Source organism: Apteryx mantelli, chromosome 21 (genome assembly GCF_036417845.1).
Source record: "Apteryx mantelli isolate bAptMan1 chromosome 21, bAptMan1.hap1, whole genome shotgun sequence".
Taxonomy (NCBI): domain Eukaryota; kingdom Metazoa; phylum Chordata; class Aves; order Apterygiformes; family Apterygidae; genus Apteryx; species Apteryx mantelli.
This window is the reverse complement of record NC_089998.1, coordinates 11278674-11294676: the sequence shown is the minus strand read 5'-3', so window position 1 is coordinate 11294676 and position 16003 is coordinate 11278674. Positions and strand designations below refer to the sequence as shown.

The window sequence follows — 16003 nt, the reverse complement described above, 5'->3', positions numbered from 1 at the left end:
TTGAGGAAAAAGGGATTTTTACATACTGATGGACCGTGATTTTCCCTTAATGCAGCAAGCCAGTTGGTCATTAGTGGAATATATTAATAATTCTCTGAAGAACCTTGCTGGTATGTGAATCAGCCTTAACTCCTTTGTATCAATAAGAGCTGCAGGTATGTCTTCGTTATATTAAAAAAAAAAAAGAAAAGAAAAAGGAAGAAAGCAATGCTTGCAAATTGGTCTTTGTTTCCAAGGAAACAAACTTGACATGCTTGAGCTGTGCTAGATGCAAACACTGCTAGATTCAGCAGACATGCCTCAGGATTATATGGTCTGAATATTATTTTTAAACTTCCTCCAATTTAAAGGCAAGGCAGAGGATGAGAATAGAATTTGTCGGCAGGGTTTACCAATCTGTACTTACTGAAAGCGCGGTATGGTATCCTAGAGTCACCTAATGTGGTGTAGAGAGAATTGCATCCCGCACTGAAACTGGATGAGCCTAGTGACTGTCCCCATGGAATGGGCATCATGGGGCCAAATGGCTCCTTGAGTGTGTGAGTCCTGGTGTTTCGATGAAATACTTCAGGAGAAATAAAGGTCTGAGGGGAGATAAGCATACGCTCTTTATAGCAAATTATCATGCTTTATCCTGGGTCACTTTACCAAACGTTTTGCGCTCGAAAAATATTTTAGTGGAATACAACTTGCTTGTGCTGGGCTTGAAAGGCTGCCTTCCATTAAAAATCAAATGTGAATGTCAGCACTTTGCTGTCCCAAATAATTTGCTAAAAAGCTCTAGCTTGATGTTCAGTACTGGAATGAATTTAATGGGGAAGAGATGAGAGAACAAAATTATGAGTTGTTTGCATAGTGTATCTGTCGTGAATGTGCTGTAGATTGATTGAAAATTATAAATTTAACTTGGCTTATTGCATTTTAGAGAAAGTCTCTTAGTATTTTCGTGATTACCTTGGAAGCTTAGTTTAGGAAAAAAACATTTTTGGTGCTCATCTGTCACTCTGTTTCTGAAATGCTCTGTTTATAAAATATTTGATTTTTTTTAAATCTTCCCTTGAAGAATCAAAACTTCAGTATTGAAGCAGACACTGTACACGTATGAAAAAAATATTAGGCATGGAATGCACAGGAAACAAGTATCGGTCAACATAGTGCACAGACAATTCACGGATCTGAACATCCAGAGTTTGGTTTGGCTTGCGCCCAACATGAGGAATAGGGTCTGAATTAAAACTTCGTTGGGTTTAATGGTCAATTTTGTGCCCCGGCCTGCAAAGCTTTACTTCTGTAACAGCGTATCCTTGCCGACTGCTAGTAGTTCTGTGAACTGGCAGGGGTGCGCCTGTGAGCGAAGGGTCGGTACAGAAATAAAGTTTTGAAGGCACAGTCAAGTCCCACATGAAGAATAACTTGCAATATGCATGTTTATAATCCTTGGGCAGCGAAAATGCCCAGTGGACTTCAGCATTGTGCGTCTTTGCCTATTTTGTCATTTGGAAAATTGGAGAGAAAACAATCCTCTACCTATTTCTGCTGTAAAGTGTTACTGTATTAAAGAGAAAAAAATGTCATGATAGAATAATCTCAGGGCTGACTACATTAAAAAAAAATTCTCTTCAAATTCAGATTCTTAGGAAAACATAACATGAAATGTGTTGTACTTTAGTCTTCTTTTTTTTTTTTCTTTCCTCCTTTCATCATGCTTTTTAACTTTCTTGCAAATTGAGTCAAAAATAATATTCCGGGTTACATAGAACAAATTGGTGTAGGTTTAGCTTTAAGATGGATGGGAAGCACTACTTGCATTGTGAACTAAAAGCATCAGTTGAAGCCTGCTGCAAAAAAGAAAAAAAATATTAATGGCACGTCATGAAAATCTTGTAATTTGTGAAAGGCCTAGAGTGAAAAATGTGCTGGTTTGAGTGTCGCTGTGAAACGTTACTTTTTGCACAAGGCTTGCCTGAGACAGTATTTTCCTTGCTTTTGTTCTAAAACGCTATGCTGGCTGACGAAAAATGCCTGCGCTCTGCACACACGGAGATTCACCTTGTTGACAGGGGATGGAAGCAGTAAGGTTGGCTGGATCATGCATGATGAATCCTGCACCTTTTTTTTTTTTTTGCTAATGACACTTCCTTATGCTTACATTTCATTAAAGCTCTGAAATGGCTGAAGATCAGCCCTTACTGAGCATGCTCCAGGGTTGAAGCTGCACCCATAGAGTGAGATGGATTTGTGGCTGAAGGAGTTATAGGCCTGAAGTCAGGATCTGGAAGGAAACAGCAGCTCTCTTCAGACAGGACCAGAGGTAGGGGAATTCTGGAAATTTCATTCACATGCCATAGGGCTTCCGCAGGGAATCGGACTCGGGAATAAGGAGACCGGATGAAGTGGTTCTTGAAGCAAACTGTTGGAATTGATTCAAAAGCAGCATAGTTAACCACTGACATGAGATGGCTTCAAACTGCTTCGGGCCGATCAGCGCGGAGGATTTTAAAATACTGACCTTTGCTGACTTGCAAACCTATATAAAGAAAGGACCTGTCTAATGTTGGGGTTATGACATAAAGCGACAACAGGCTCAGGGGTAGGGCTGGCAGCGAAGGCTGCGGGGACCGGCTTGCTTGTGCCTTCATATTGGAAAGGCATGTGATCATGTCACAGTCGTGGGCTGCGTAACGCTGCCGCTAATTATTATTAATTTGAACACTTAGGGGGCACGGACCTTCTTTGCAGTTTGAATCTTAGATCTGTCTGTGATTGGGGGTAGGCGAAGGATTTTCAAGCTGCCTCCCTCTTTGAGGCTTATTTTGCATTCCGGGGATTACAAACAAAACAAACCTTGCCAAATCAGGTGCTCCAAATTTGCAAGGAGAGGAGGGAATCTGGACGGTTGTTCCTTTTGATGGGATCTTTTTGTGTTAGTTCCACCCGGAAGGAAGTGGGGTTTAATGTGTTGGCAAGTGGCTTTGAGGGAAAGAAGGGGACTCTGTAGCTCGGGTGAGGTTGGGCTTTTGATTTTGATGTGTAGTTGCCAGCTTTTTCCAAGGAATGTATAATCACCGGCAGGTATGTGCTGCATGAGGCGATTGACTCCACTTGTTGTACAAGCAAGCTGCATGGTAAAGTGCCAATAAAACATTTACATTGGCTGTCAATGTTTGTATTAGTGAGGTGTAGGGAAGATCTGACTTTGTGTAAAGAAGGGGGGGAGGCGTCAGTAGAAAACCTCAGCCCTTTCAGACTTTATGCCCTATGGGAAATGTGTTACTGGGTGTCCACACTCCTATCAGTCTGGCTTTAAATAAAGGTAAGGCAAGAGGCTTGCTATATTTAGGCACTGTGAAAACTGCAGCTTTGGTATTATAAAGTTATTGTGTTTAGCTTCTCTCTTATTAACAGAAATCTCTGCGATTACAGTCTGTCTTTAGCCTGCATGCAGTAGGTAGATTGGCTCTTTAGGGCGACTCTTGTTGCTTTTCTTAATGTAGTGCAGTGTGTGATTGGTTAAGAGCAAAACACAGATTTTTATTTTATTGCTCTGTCCCAGACGACTGTCTTACCTAGTTAGGTCAATCTGCATGATGAGTCAGTTTATTACTTAAACTAACTTGCATATTTATTGCCCAGTTCTGCTTTTCTTGCGTAGCCAACATGCCCATTGCATTTTCTGAGCTCTAGGATTGCAGGCAAGGCGGGAGCTAGTCATTACCTTACCTGTTTGATATGTCAGCTCTGTAGTAAGTTGGTGACCAGTTTGCTTACTGATGTAGCTTTTGCAGTTCCTGCAAAATGCCTGCTCCAGGTCTCAGGCTACTGAAGCTGTATAACTTTACACATTTTTAATGGATGCTGGCTTGTTTATGGTTGGATGAATGCATAAAGAAAAGCACTTATGTAAAATAAACTGCATTGTAATTGTACAGCGAAAGTAAAAGGTTTTGGTTTTCTTTGGCTCAGATGCGGGCTGCATTTATAGCTTTTCAGGATTGATCCTGTTGGCTTTTCCTCCTTGTGTGATTCTGGCATTGAAATAATTTCAGCCCCAAGTTTTCATGTATGGTCTGGCTCCCTTGATGAGGAAATTTCCCTTAAACAGTTTCAGATGCTGAAAACCACTCGTGATAATTTCCTATTGTGCTTGTGTGAAAGGTGTAAGGTAGCCTTAAAGACCCACTGCCACCTTATGGCAGTTGCTGAAAAGCAGTCTCGTTAGAGACAATTCTGTATACATATCATGCTTGCTTAATTTCTCTGCTCTTCTTAGCTTGTGATATTTGCATGAAGACGGGAGTTTTGTTTTTAGAGTTCATCTGCTCCTTCTGTTCCTCGCCGAAATGTATGATGTCAGCGGCATTGCTCGTAGAGCCATCAACTGTGATATTTCATATGCAAGTTCATGATTTGGGGAGAGGTAAAAAAGCATCATGAAATTTTGCTTCTCTTCAACTGAAGAACTTGTTTTCATGGGAACGCCTGTCCCTGATGTTAAAAAAAAAAAAAAGATTAGGTGTGAGGTCAAAGACCAGGGAAATGTTGGAGCATTGAGGTTTGTAAGCAGAAGCTGAAACGATCTCCGGTGTTTCAGTGAAGTGTCGCAGCAGAAGTGAGACTGCATGTAAGCAGCCATTTTTACTGCCTGCTTCCCTGGCAGAAGACTACTAACGAGCAGGAATGGCTTTGCGTGATGCACTGAAATGCTTCCGATTCCCACCTCATCTACCCTTCCAGAACGAAACAATAAAACATTTGTGTGTGGAGCACATTGTTAGTGTGGTTAAAGCAATAAGCTGGCTCCCTGGTTTTGAAGATGGGGTATGTGTGTGGTGTTGTATTTAGTACCCTTCGCAAGCGAGGCTGTATGTGTACAGTAGAAGCTCTTAATAGACGAGAGCTGAATGAAGGGGAGAAATGGTGTTTTTAGCTTTCCAAAATAGAAAGAGCCGTGGTTACTATAAGTTAAAGCTGAAGGAGTTTATAATTGGGAACTGTTAGGAATACAGTATGCTCTAAATTACAGCTGTCTGTCCAATATGGCTCTAAATAAAGTTCTAGGATTGCCCTATAAATGAAATACTCAACACGTATTCTTATCAAAACATAGCAACATCTTCCAGAGAGCTTACATCTCAACATCTGTCACAACAGCATCAGTTTTTTTGGTTTGGTTTTTTTTTGTGTGTGTGTGTGTTTGTGATGTCCTCAACGCAGTGTCCCAGGGAACATTTTATGTTTCCTATTAACTAAAAACAGTTTTAAGCTTTGCTGAGGAAATGGGGGGAGGGAGGGAGGTGGCTTGAAACCTTTGGAGAGAAGAAAACAGGTTTCAAAAGGTGGAGAAAACTGTAATTCCAGAAGCATGCATTAATGACTGACTGCTCCTTCAAAACTGCTGCTGGAGCCTGTAAGGGGCGAAGCGGAGGTTTCAGCGCTCTTGGAGGACACGGCGGGCGCTCAGAGTACCCCCAGGGCTGGGTGTTTGGTTTAGGATGCGTCCAGAATAGTCTCTGAGGAGGGAAGGGGCCCTTTTGAGAGCTTGCAGCCGCGCTGAGGAGTAGCTCCTAGCAATGGCAGAGCGCATGGGGCTTTCCAGCAGCGGTGCTTGTCTGCAAAGGCGCTTCACCCGCAGCGGCCTGGTCCATCGTGGTTTTGCACGCGATTCAGAGGAGGCCAAAAGGGAGCCTCGGCTTCGAGCGGGTCTAGGGGCAGAAGCGAGGGCTTGATGGAAATAAGAGGAAGTCCTGTATTTTGGAGAGCTGAATGCTGTTCCTCCTGTAGAAGACACATCTCCCCTTCCCTCCCACTTGCGTTTCCCCTGTAAGGGAGCTGTGAAAATGACGGCCGTAATGGTGTAATTAAGCAAAAGCCCTTAGGAGCCCCGTGTCCTTTGTGAAGGAAGGTGGTTGTTCTGCTGTCTTCCTCTTTAAAATGTGAGATTTTGGAAAGGATTTTCAAGCCTTGAATTATAGAGCTGAGGCCAGAGAGCCCGGAGTTTAAAAATATCTTGTAGTTTTATGGTCCCCGGTAGAGCATGTTTTTGGAAAAAAGCGAGTGCTACACTGTCTCTCGCCAGACAGTCCGCAGCAGAGACAGTTTGGTGGTGAGATTGCTGGAGAGTTAAATAAAAACTTCGCGGGGCAGAGGCTCGTTGTGATTTTACTCAACTGCGAAGGAAAGAAAATCCACCTCAGCCATTTTGGAGAAGGATTTCATTTTCCGGGAGCGGGGCACGGGCTCAGCTCGGTGCTACCTAGGTGACGTCCCCGAGCGGCTGAATTGCTCAGGCCTCCTGCTCTGTCAGCTTTTGGCTTCGCGCGGCCGGCGGGCGGCAGGGGCAGAGCAGGGCTCCTTTCCTTGCCCCGCGCCGGCGCCCTTGCAGCGTCTGACCGCCACAAAATGGCTGCAGGGCGGGGAGGAAATGGCAGCGCCGGCGTGGCCTTCCCCGGGCGCCGGGCCGCGGAGGGAGCCCGGCCACCCTGCGCACAGGCCTGGAGGAGGCCGGGCGAGGTGGCGGGGAGCCGGTGCCGCTGGGGCCGGCCTTGGGCGCAGGGGGGCCCTTTGCCACCGCGGACCCCCTGCGGGTGGCGGGGCCGCTTCAGGACACGGCCTCTGAAAGGCGGCGCCATGCCGTGGGCAGCATGTGTAATGCTGCAGAGGCTGTCTGGAAGCTTCTGTTTCTTTTTGGCTGCCGTAAATTTAGGAACTCGGCTGTTTCCTCGGTACTACCACACAAGCAGCCTCCACTCTGAGCGCGTCCCTGTGCAGAGCTCCTGTGAGGTGCTAATCAATCGCTTTGCTTGACTTGATTGCGGAAGCATCCGCAGTATCCTGCTTTTTTATTTTATTTTATTTTATTTTTTTTAACCAGGGCTTAGTGCTTTCCAAGACAAGAAATGTCTCCTGTTCTCAGTGTATTTCACCCTCACCAGTAAAAACATTTCCAGGGTTGAGCTGCAATAGGGAGTGCTGCGTTCAGGAGTAGGCAGAAGGAGCGAACCCCATGGCGTGCGTTTGGATCGCTGCTTTATCTCGGTCTGAAAATGGACGTGGACTGGATTAGTTCAGTGACTCTGCGTTTGTTAATATCTTTGTTTCTGTATTTTTGGTGAAAGCTTGGTAATTTTGTGCTGCGCAGTGAGGGTAATGCTTCAACTGTTTTAAAGCCATCTTTGGTTTGAACTACAGTAATCTCTTGATGCAGTGGATAACACAACTTCTGCCGGTGTAGTCAGGTTTTGTTGTTTTTATTTTGGGCTTTTGGGGGTTTGTCTTAAATGAGTTACCTCTACAACTTTTAGTGATTTTTATAAAGGCCAGAAAAATCTCATTATATATATTATTACTTAGATTGACATCAAGCAGAAAAACAGTGGGTGGAAGAGAGGTCCTGGCTTTATTCTGTCACCTCAAATATTCTTCCCTTATGAGTTTTAGTCTGATCACTGTAGCCTTGTGTGTTTTAACTGTTTAGTAGTGAAACTTCTCCAAAGTGTTCAGAGCAAAATAATGTCATTTTAGCTGAGGCAGTCCCATAGACGGTTCTTTTGCTCTTTTAACTCTTGCCACTTTGCAAGTGCACGTAGACAGGGTGGTGAAATAAATGCTCGGCCTGTAGAAAACGTGGCTTGATGGTGTTTCTGGTTTGGGATAACGTAGCAGCATGGCATACGCTGGTGAGGCTTTAGTAAAGGAGAGGAGGGGATGGGTGGAGGAGAGAAGGCTTCATGCTCGTGCTGAAGCCTTGAATTTTGAACGCCTGCTTCTCATGCCACGTGCAAGGCAAATAAAATCACTGGGCTCCTCAAAACCTCGCTATGGATTTTTATGGCTTTTTTTCCCCCCTGCCGGTGCAGGCTGTTCCTTTTCCCTCCCCCTCCTCCTCCTCCTCCTCTCGGGCCATTGAGAGGCAACGCACGGCGCCAGGGTTCGTTTTAACCTTTCAGCTTAAGGAGAACTGTCTTCCATGCTCCTGTTTTGGGGAGAATTGTTTTTGCTTTGGTCAAGAGCAGACGGGTGGGACTACAGTCCAGTTCAGATTTCCTCTTCCTTCTTCCCTCTTCTCTTCTCCTCCGTGCTCTGCTCCCCTCCCCCTTCTCCTGTGGGAGGTTCTCCAGAGAAATATTAAACACGGAGAAACCCTCGGACTTTTGCATTGTGATAAATGTCATTTGTGCATTTGAATCCATTCCAGCCGATCTCTGCTTACAGATGTTCCTGCAAGTTGCTCAGGCAGTTTTACTGGGAGCTTTAGCAGATACGGAGGTTGCCAAGAGTTTGTGCTTAATTGTTAAATGGAACAGAGACAAACTACTTTTATTTTGAAGCTAAAATTTCTTCTTTGCTCTTGCTGGCTGGGCCAGCTGTATCTTATGGTTTGACATAGGCTGAGCTCAGAACTACTGCACCTAGTAGTGTGCTATCAGTTCATTGTTATTTTGTTTTTTTCGTTTTAATGATTGTATTTGCGATATGCTTTTAAGGTTGGTTGTATCAGGTCATGTTATATTATAAATCCCTGAAGTGAAAAATAGCACCCCTTCAGCTCAGCATATCAGATCTCAAATTCACTTTCAGTTGGACACTGTGCACTTAACCAGTTTAACCTGCGTGCATTTATCCCACTATTCAAAGGTCGGGCGCTTTATTAAGCAAAATATAATTAGCACAGGGGTGCCCTCAAACTTAAATGCTATTGTGCAGCATCCCTCTCTCTTTCTTTCCCCTTTTCTTTTTTTGTAGGCAAGGGCTACTCTTGGAGGCCACTGAAACAGAACACATTATTACCTGGTTTTAAAAGGCTTTTGCAGGCTAGTGATCAGTTTTAGGCCTGGCACTAGGTCAGACTGTTGACAGATTATCTTTATTAACTGTGCATTGCACCAGGCGGACCGAGTATCCCCGCGATGCCTTAGATAATAGTTGCTCCAATGGAAGCCCTTAAGCCTGCAGGTTCTCTGTGAAATGGCTGCAGCTTGGAGTGAACAGTGAAATGGTCTCCACTGGGCATGCTCACTCTGTAGAGGGAGCTTTTATCACATGAGCAGAAACTGAATCACTGTTCATGAGGATCTGGAATATGCAACTCTTTGAGTCTTCATCAAAAGAAGACCACAGATGTCTGCAGGTACAGTAACTTGTAGTGTCCATGTTCCATATGTCATAAATAGCAGATTCCCTCAGGTTGTGGCCGCAGACAGACTGTTGTCAGGTAGGAAAGGAGAAACCTCTGAGAGGAGGAAGACAGTTAAGATAATCATGGCTGGATTTTTTTATTTATTTTTTGCCCTATGCAAGAGAGAACAGCACAGCAGAAATGTGGGTATTGCATATTGATGCAGCATGCAGGGTAGTGTGTTGGGGCATCTTTTGAAGAAGTGATTTGCAGAATAACCTGGACAGGCGCAGTTGCTTTTCAGACTTTGACTTCTCTGATCTTTTGTGTTGTTATTAGTGTTACTTTGTTTTGCTCAATGGACTTGTACATAGTTCTGAATCTGAAATTATCTGTCTCTGGGGAAGCTTGGGCTGTATTTCCACGCTTTAAGTCAGTCTTTTATTTGTCTTCTGTGTTGGGGAGGGTGTGGAGGTTTGTCTGGATTTTTTTTTTTTGCCTTTTTTTTTTAAGCATGAAGTCTTTTGAATATTTGGTTCTACCAGGAACCCTCCCTGCTTCCATTTCTTATAAGCAGGAAGAGAAAACCCTGGGGTCTTTAAGCTGTTCGAAGACTGAACTTTGAAAGGAAAGGAGAGGGCCTGTGGACACATTTCACCTGCTTGCTAGAAACAATTTTGACAGCCTTCAGTTATGTCAAGCAAGCCTACTGTTTAGTTTTTAGGGTGGAGGGAAGAGTGAACCTGATTTTATCAGGAAGAAGGGCTCTTTTTTGGGGCTGGTGGTTTGGGTTTTTTGTTTGTTTGTTTGGGGGTTTTATTTACCTATTTTCCAAGCAGCCTGCAATCCAAGAGAGCAGCTGATTAAAATGAAATGTCCGTAGTTGATTTCATGGCAGAAGGCCCATGTCAGCAATTTTTTAAAAGGTTGCCTAAAATTCATACCCCTGGCCCTGCCATGTTCTTTATTATTATTAATATTATTATTGTAATTATTATTAGTTTGTGTTATATGCACCCAGCTGTGATGCCTGCTACAGCGACCGGTCTGACTTGGAGCGTACACCCTGTTCTTGACCTCCGTTGTTGTCTCTTAAGGCTCTCAGGTTCCCGGACCTGTGGGTGCTCCTGGCACCCCCTGCCAGCATGCAAAACGCAGGCCTAAACTCTGTCGCTTGCTGGGTTTGAGGAAAGCCCTTAAAACTACCATATATACCTATATATTAAATTTTTAAATGACGGTTGAAATGTGAAGATACCCTTTAAAAGGCTAGGGAGCTTAGAGGAGAGTCTGTGATATCTAATCTAAATATCTATCATGTCTCCAGGAGCCTATAAATACGCTCATTATTTGTCATCTAGTAAATGCGTATTAAAGGCAAATACATCAAAAGAAGTCATAAGGAGATAAACAGGAGATTTTCTTTTTAAAAGTGAAGAGCAAAGGCCTTGAAATGTTGGCTGATGAGCTCCTGTCCAGCAAAAAATGTGTTTGGATTTTAACGAAGGCTAAGCAAACAAGCAACCAAAAAAATTGCTGAGACAACGCTTTGGGGTGCTAACAAGTGCTTGTGCAGAATATGGTGACCATGATGATGCTTGTGCGAGAGGCTGCCTAAAATGCTAAAGAGTCACTTACTGCTGCCTGAAATTCCTTCTGAGAGCATTTGCAAAATGATGCTGAAATGCCTGACCTACTTTTTGGAGGGAAGAGGCAAGTGTAAGGTTAGAAATGCCATGTTGCTTTTCAGCAAGGGTTAATAGCCCTAAATTTGGGCCTTTGGGTCTTATTTTATTTTTATTTTTTAACTCTGCATGCTAAACTGACTTTTATGTTACTTTAACTCCAGTGCAAAGGGCCTCAGCCAGCCATTGAAAATAACTGCGAGTATTTCCTAGCCCAGGCAGACGCTTCCTTTGCCTCTCCTTGGCAGTCGCATGTGAAAAAAAGCAGTGCTGTTGTACTTCCCTTCAAAGTTATTTTTCCTCTTCCCAAGCAAATGACTGGCTAGCAAACGGCTCCTCGGAGCTGCATCCCTCGCTGCTGTGCCTTGCTCGTGCCGGAGGGACATGGGACATGTTTTAGGACACCTCACGGGCTTAAAAATCACCCCGGCCCCTGTTAAGAAGCGCTGGCCCTCGCAGCTGGGCCCGCGAACGGGGAATGTTTCTGGCGGTGAGGCCCCCCGCTTACAAAAACAAGCGCCCGCCGGCTCCCGGGCCTGGTGGCGGGGCGGCTCGGCCGTGGCGGCGCGGGATCAGGCCCGCCGCACGAGAGCCCGGCCGCGTGCGGGTGTCCGGCCGAGCGGGAGCGCCGGGGCTGCGGCTGCCCTGCTCCGTCAGTGCTTTTCCTCCTTGGCCCGGCATTTGAAGCTGTATCTCGTTACACTGGTATGCCGCGGCGGTGCCAACGCCAGTGTGACCTCTCCCGCGCGGTGCCATCTCCTAATGAAAAAGGATCATGTGCTTTTTTGTACAATGGCAGGGAACTATTTCATTCAGGTAAACAAGGACATTTAAGGAGCTTCGCTATCATGGCCAGCTGGTGTGGACGTTTGGGGGAGGGACGATTTGATTCCTGGTGCTTTTTTGTTGTTGTTGTTGCTCGTCTCTCCTCTTTTTTTTTTTTTTTTTTTTTCCCCCCTTTAAAATCTTCTTGCTCCTTTTCCTCTTCCTGGATCTTAGAGAGGTCAAGGAATCGCTGCAGAGACTGCTGTCAACCTGGACGGAGGGAATTATCTTGCTTTTCAGTTCAGGCTAAAGACTTGGGGCTCTGGCAGCGTGCATTAACTGCTCTTGAGGCTTGAAGGACCATATGCTCCTGCAGTGAAACGCAGTGGCAGTTATTTAGAAGCAAATCTCGAATTTATAACCCTTAACTACCATTTTCAGAGGTGTGTGTTTTTTTGTTTTTTTTTTGGCTACCATGAATTTAAGAGTTTTGAAACCCACCCCTGTTTGGAGAGGGGAACCTGGACGTCGTAACGTGATCTCTCCCCTTGTGTCCTGTTCCCTTCGTTCGTTTACGGATTCATTCTCCCCTTCACTCCTCCCCTCCCCTCTTCCTATTCGAACTTCTTGGTCTGGCACATTGGGGCTGTTCTGTGAAGTACGAACTGTTTCGATTTGCTGTATGATGGCTGCATTGAGTTGGTTGTGGCGGGGGGCAGAGTGGGAAGACAGTCAGCATACAGCGCGGCACGCCAGGATTTACAGTAGCCGGTAAAGCAGCAGGAGCGAAGCTCGCACACTGTATAAGCTAATTGGAATGTGTTTAAAAAAAATAAAAATAATAATATTAGGAAAAAAATGTACAACAAGCTTTTATTTATTTATTTTTTAAATAAAATATTCTGGGATCCAAACTAACAGCCTTCTTCCCCCAGACCAGGTAATTTTTTTTGTTTTTTCTCTTCCAATTCCATCATAAGGGTGGAGGTGGGGGGGAAGCATGGTAGAAATGGTGGAGAAGGGCAGAGCCGGTGGGGGTTAAGAAGATCTGACACGCGAGCGTGTTCCCCGTAATGCTGCCATACTGTGTCTGAGCAGGAGAACGCCTCTCGCAAAGGAAGCTTTTAACAAATTGTCCTTGTTCCAAGGATGAGGAAACCTCCAGCTCTTCTGGCATTTTCTCTCCTTCATAACTCAAAGCTGCTTTCACCTGCAAAGGATGATAAGCACAGAAGGGGAGAGAAGTGGAATACAGAGGGACTCGGAGCAACCTTGCAAGGCTTTGCATGGAGCTCTTGGTGTTAAATGAGGAACTTTTCCCCTCCTCCTCTCCTCATTTCCCTGTGTGCCTGCAAAAATACTCTGGTTTGCATTTAAAGGAGAAAACTGTATGTGCTGGGACTAAGCCAACTTGTTTATTCAAGGAAAATACCATATTCCCAACCCTTTCTTTTTCAGAGGAAGGCTTGACACAGGATGGCAGACTGGGCTGCATATTATATTTTTAGGTGACATCGAAGCACGGTGGTGATTCGAAGGAGCTGAAATCATGGCTGGCATTTTTCATTGAAGTTTGTGATACCTTCCCTTCCCACGCCCCCCCTTCCCCCCAAAAAGGGTTAACTTGTTCCTGCCACATTGCATTTTTTTGAGCAGGTGGATTTTGACCTAAATCCAAAAAAAAAGCCCCCAACCAACCCCACAGTGTCACAATCTGCTGGTTTCCAGACTTTGTCATTTTCTCCTCCAAATTGGATTTTTCTTGCAAGCGGCGAAGTTGACTGCGTCCCCGTTGTAACGAGAGACTTGCTCGGAGCAGGGCTGCGAATTAGCCGCGGCTGCAAGAGGCACTAGTGCTACAAATACCAGCTTCTATTTTACTGTCAAAAAATGGCAGGTCACTGTGTGTCTGTAAACAATGCAGTTATGAAATGGCAGTGCAAGGCCGAGCTGAGCATGCTCAGGAGCAGCCTGTAGGGGGAGGTGATCAGAGCAAGATGATCTAATTCAGTGCAATTCTTGGGATTGAAGGAAAAGACCAGGCTCCACACTAATGACAGAGCAGAAAAAACACTTCTGGGACTAAGCCTGTAGGCCATGGAGGAGAGATTCTGAGGATCTCCTACCTTTAGGACTTCGGCTACTGAGCAGTGCCGTGTCGCTTTATCACTTTTGAGAAGAGTAAAGTCTTGGTGAGGTTTTTCTGTAGTTATTAGAGACAGGCCCTAGATTGCAATCTTTTTTTTTTCTTTTTTTTTTTCCTCCTCTCCCTGTCCGCTTTCCAGCTTGCAGGCGTCGATGTATTGCTGCTGGCCTCTCATCTAGCTTGGTTGCAGGTAACACAAAGTGTTGTGCGAAGAGGGTGTGATACCTGCGTGAGGTCTCCTACGTCCCAAGAAAGCCCCAAGCACTCCGTTGGGCTTGGGGGAGAGAGCGTGTTTTGGCGCGCGCCTTGTCTTTTCCTCATGTTCGGCCCCAACGTGGCTTTCGAAGTTGGAAACGTGCAGCGCGCCCTGCTCTCCTGGGATCGTTCGGAGGAGCAGGGGCAGGGAGAGGGAGCTTCTCGGCTGGATATGACGGCTTGGGGGAGGGAGGAAGAGGAGGACCTCGCAGGTCGAAGAGGCACCTGAGCGCGCGCCCCGGGAGGACTGCGCCCCAGGCTTCTCCCTTCTCCGTCGGCCTCCTTTGCGTGCCCTGGGCTGCCACAACCTGCTCGCTTTGGACACTTCTTCATGCTACTTTTTTTTTTTTATTATTATTATTATTCCTGTTAAGCCTTCATGGGGACTTGGTGTTTCTAAAATGGCTGGTTTGCTTTTGCTACAGATGATGGTGGGTTACCAGGCAGAATCTTCCTCTCCATTTTAGGGTTTTCTTCCCCCCCCTCCCCCAGTGTCAGGAGAAGGCAGGCAGCAGCTGTGAATAATGTGCCAGTCCTTCTTGTTAACCTCAGCAGTGGAAGGAGGAGATGCCTTTGTCTGCTCTGGATTTACACTTGTCTGCACATACAGGTTGTACTGGCTTTAACTCTGCTGGGACACAGTTAAATTGGTACAGCGCTTCCCAGTGTGGAGGCAGCGAAAAAGTAAAGCTGCCTCCACGCTATGGGTTGCAGTCGTGTAAGTAGTTTGGTAGATTGGTCTCACCTTTAGAGAAACTGCATGGAGCGCAGGCTCAGATAGCCGGTGGTTGCAAACCCCCCCTTTGCCTGAACACCATAATGAACTGTGCAGCGTTAGAAAAAAGTCATTTTAAGTCCTGTTATGTTTCATGCACGTGTCTGTCTGTTCCTGGCTTTTGCATGCAGGGACTTGCACCTTGTTTCTACCCTTCCCCTGCTTTGGAAGTTAATTTGTACAGCTGGAGTAGGAGAATGTCATTGACTTAGAGAAGGAAAGGTTTCTGTCCTTTCAGGAGGGAAGGAAGAGTCTGGATGTAAGGAATTCAGGAAACAAAAGAATTGCAGGTCTGCTTTGATTTGAGGACAAACTTCAGATTGCAAGGAGTGATTGTTACGAGCTGTGGCTGAAATTCCCTGTTCACATGATTGCAAGAGGCTTATAAGGAAGTGGCCTTAGCCAAAAAAAGGAGCCTTGAGAGTGGTGACTGCTTTGTAGGCCAGGTACCTTGATGGTTACATTTCTCTCCCTCTCCAAATCAAATGATTCTGCTGCTTCTAATGACAGACCCTTGGTCAGCGTCTCCCCATGAGCAGTAATCCCAGACCTTGCACATGGACAGCAGGACCGGAGTAGTGCAAAAATCTGAAATTAGCACTCTTCACATGCCTACAAAAGAAACGCTGTCTATCCAGAAGCGCTTCCTTAATCATTATTTCATGTATAATTAGCTGCAACATGTTTATCTTCTCCCTAAGCCAAAGGTTATTATGAGAAAGTTGATCTTTCTTTTTTTTTTAGGAGAAAAAGGGAGGAAAAAATGAGAGTGAATGAGAATCTGCTGCTGCTGGAGTTGCATCATTTATTAAGAGCTTTGCCTCTCTTTCTTGCTACAGTACATATTGCATACCTCGCCGCCGCCTTGCACAGTAGGTGAAATACTGCTTTGTTGAAGTGCTTGCTAGAGCTTTGCCTAAGAATTTGGTCTGTGAGGAAAGCCGGTGTTGGGGTGTGTGCATGAAGGGCTCGTGGGGAGAGGCGCGCTCGCGGTTTCCCGTAGAGGGGTTCTGCAGCCATCGAGGGTGAACCTTCTGGCTGTAGGCTTTGCAGGCCATTCAGGATCATTCCTCTGTCAGTCTTTCCTAGTCTGCAGACAGATGTGTTGATGCAGCTAGTGCCCTGAATGTTAAAGAACAGAATTTTCTCCAGTGTGCAGCCGAGTTGGAGAAGGGTCAGTCCCTCCTGCTTGTTTCCTACCCCAATCCTCTTTTAGATTGACCTGTTTTAACTGAATATCTCAAATTAGAATAATGTTGCTG

At 45.4% G+C, this 16003-nt stretch overlaps 1 protein-coding gene across 8 annotated transcripts in view; it reads left to right on the top strand.

Moving 5' to 3' along the window:
• The window catches only part of EHMT1 (euchromatic histone lysine methyltransferase 1), a 133558-nt gene that overhangs the window by 45874 nt on the left and 71681 nt on the right, over positions 1-16003 (top strand). The window contains exon 2 of one of the 8 annotated variants that reach the window (XM_067308863.1): positions 15486-15613. The exons of 6 other annotated variants lie outside the window; for them this stretch is intronic. The gene's annotated coding sequence lies outside the window, so the exon portion shown is untranslated. Of the gene's footprint in view, positions 1-13616; positions 13758-15485; positions 15614-16003 lie in introns of those variants that run through there. One more of the 8 variants, XM_067308864.1, reaches the window with a different exon arrangement.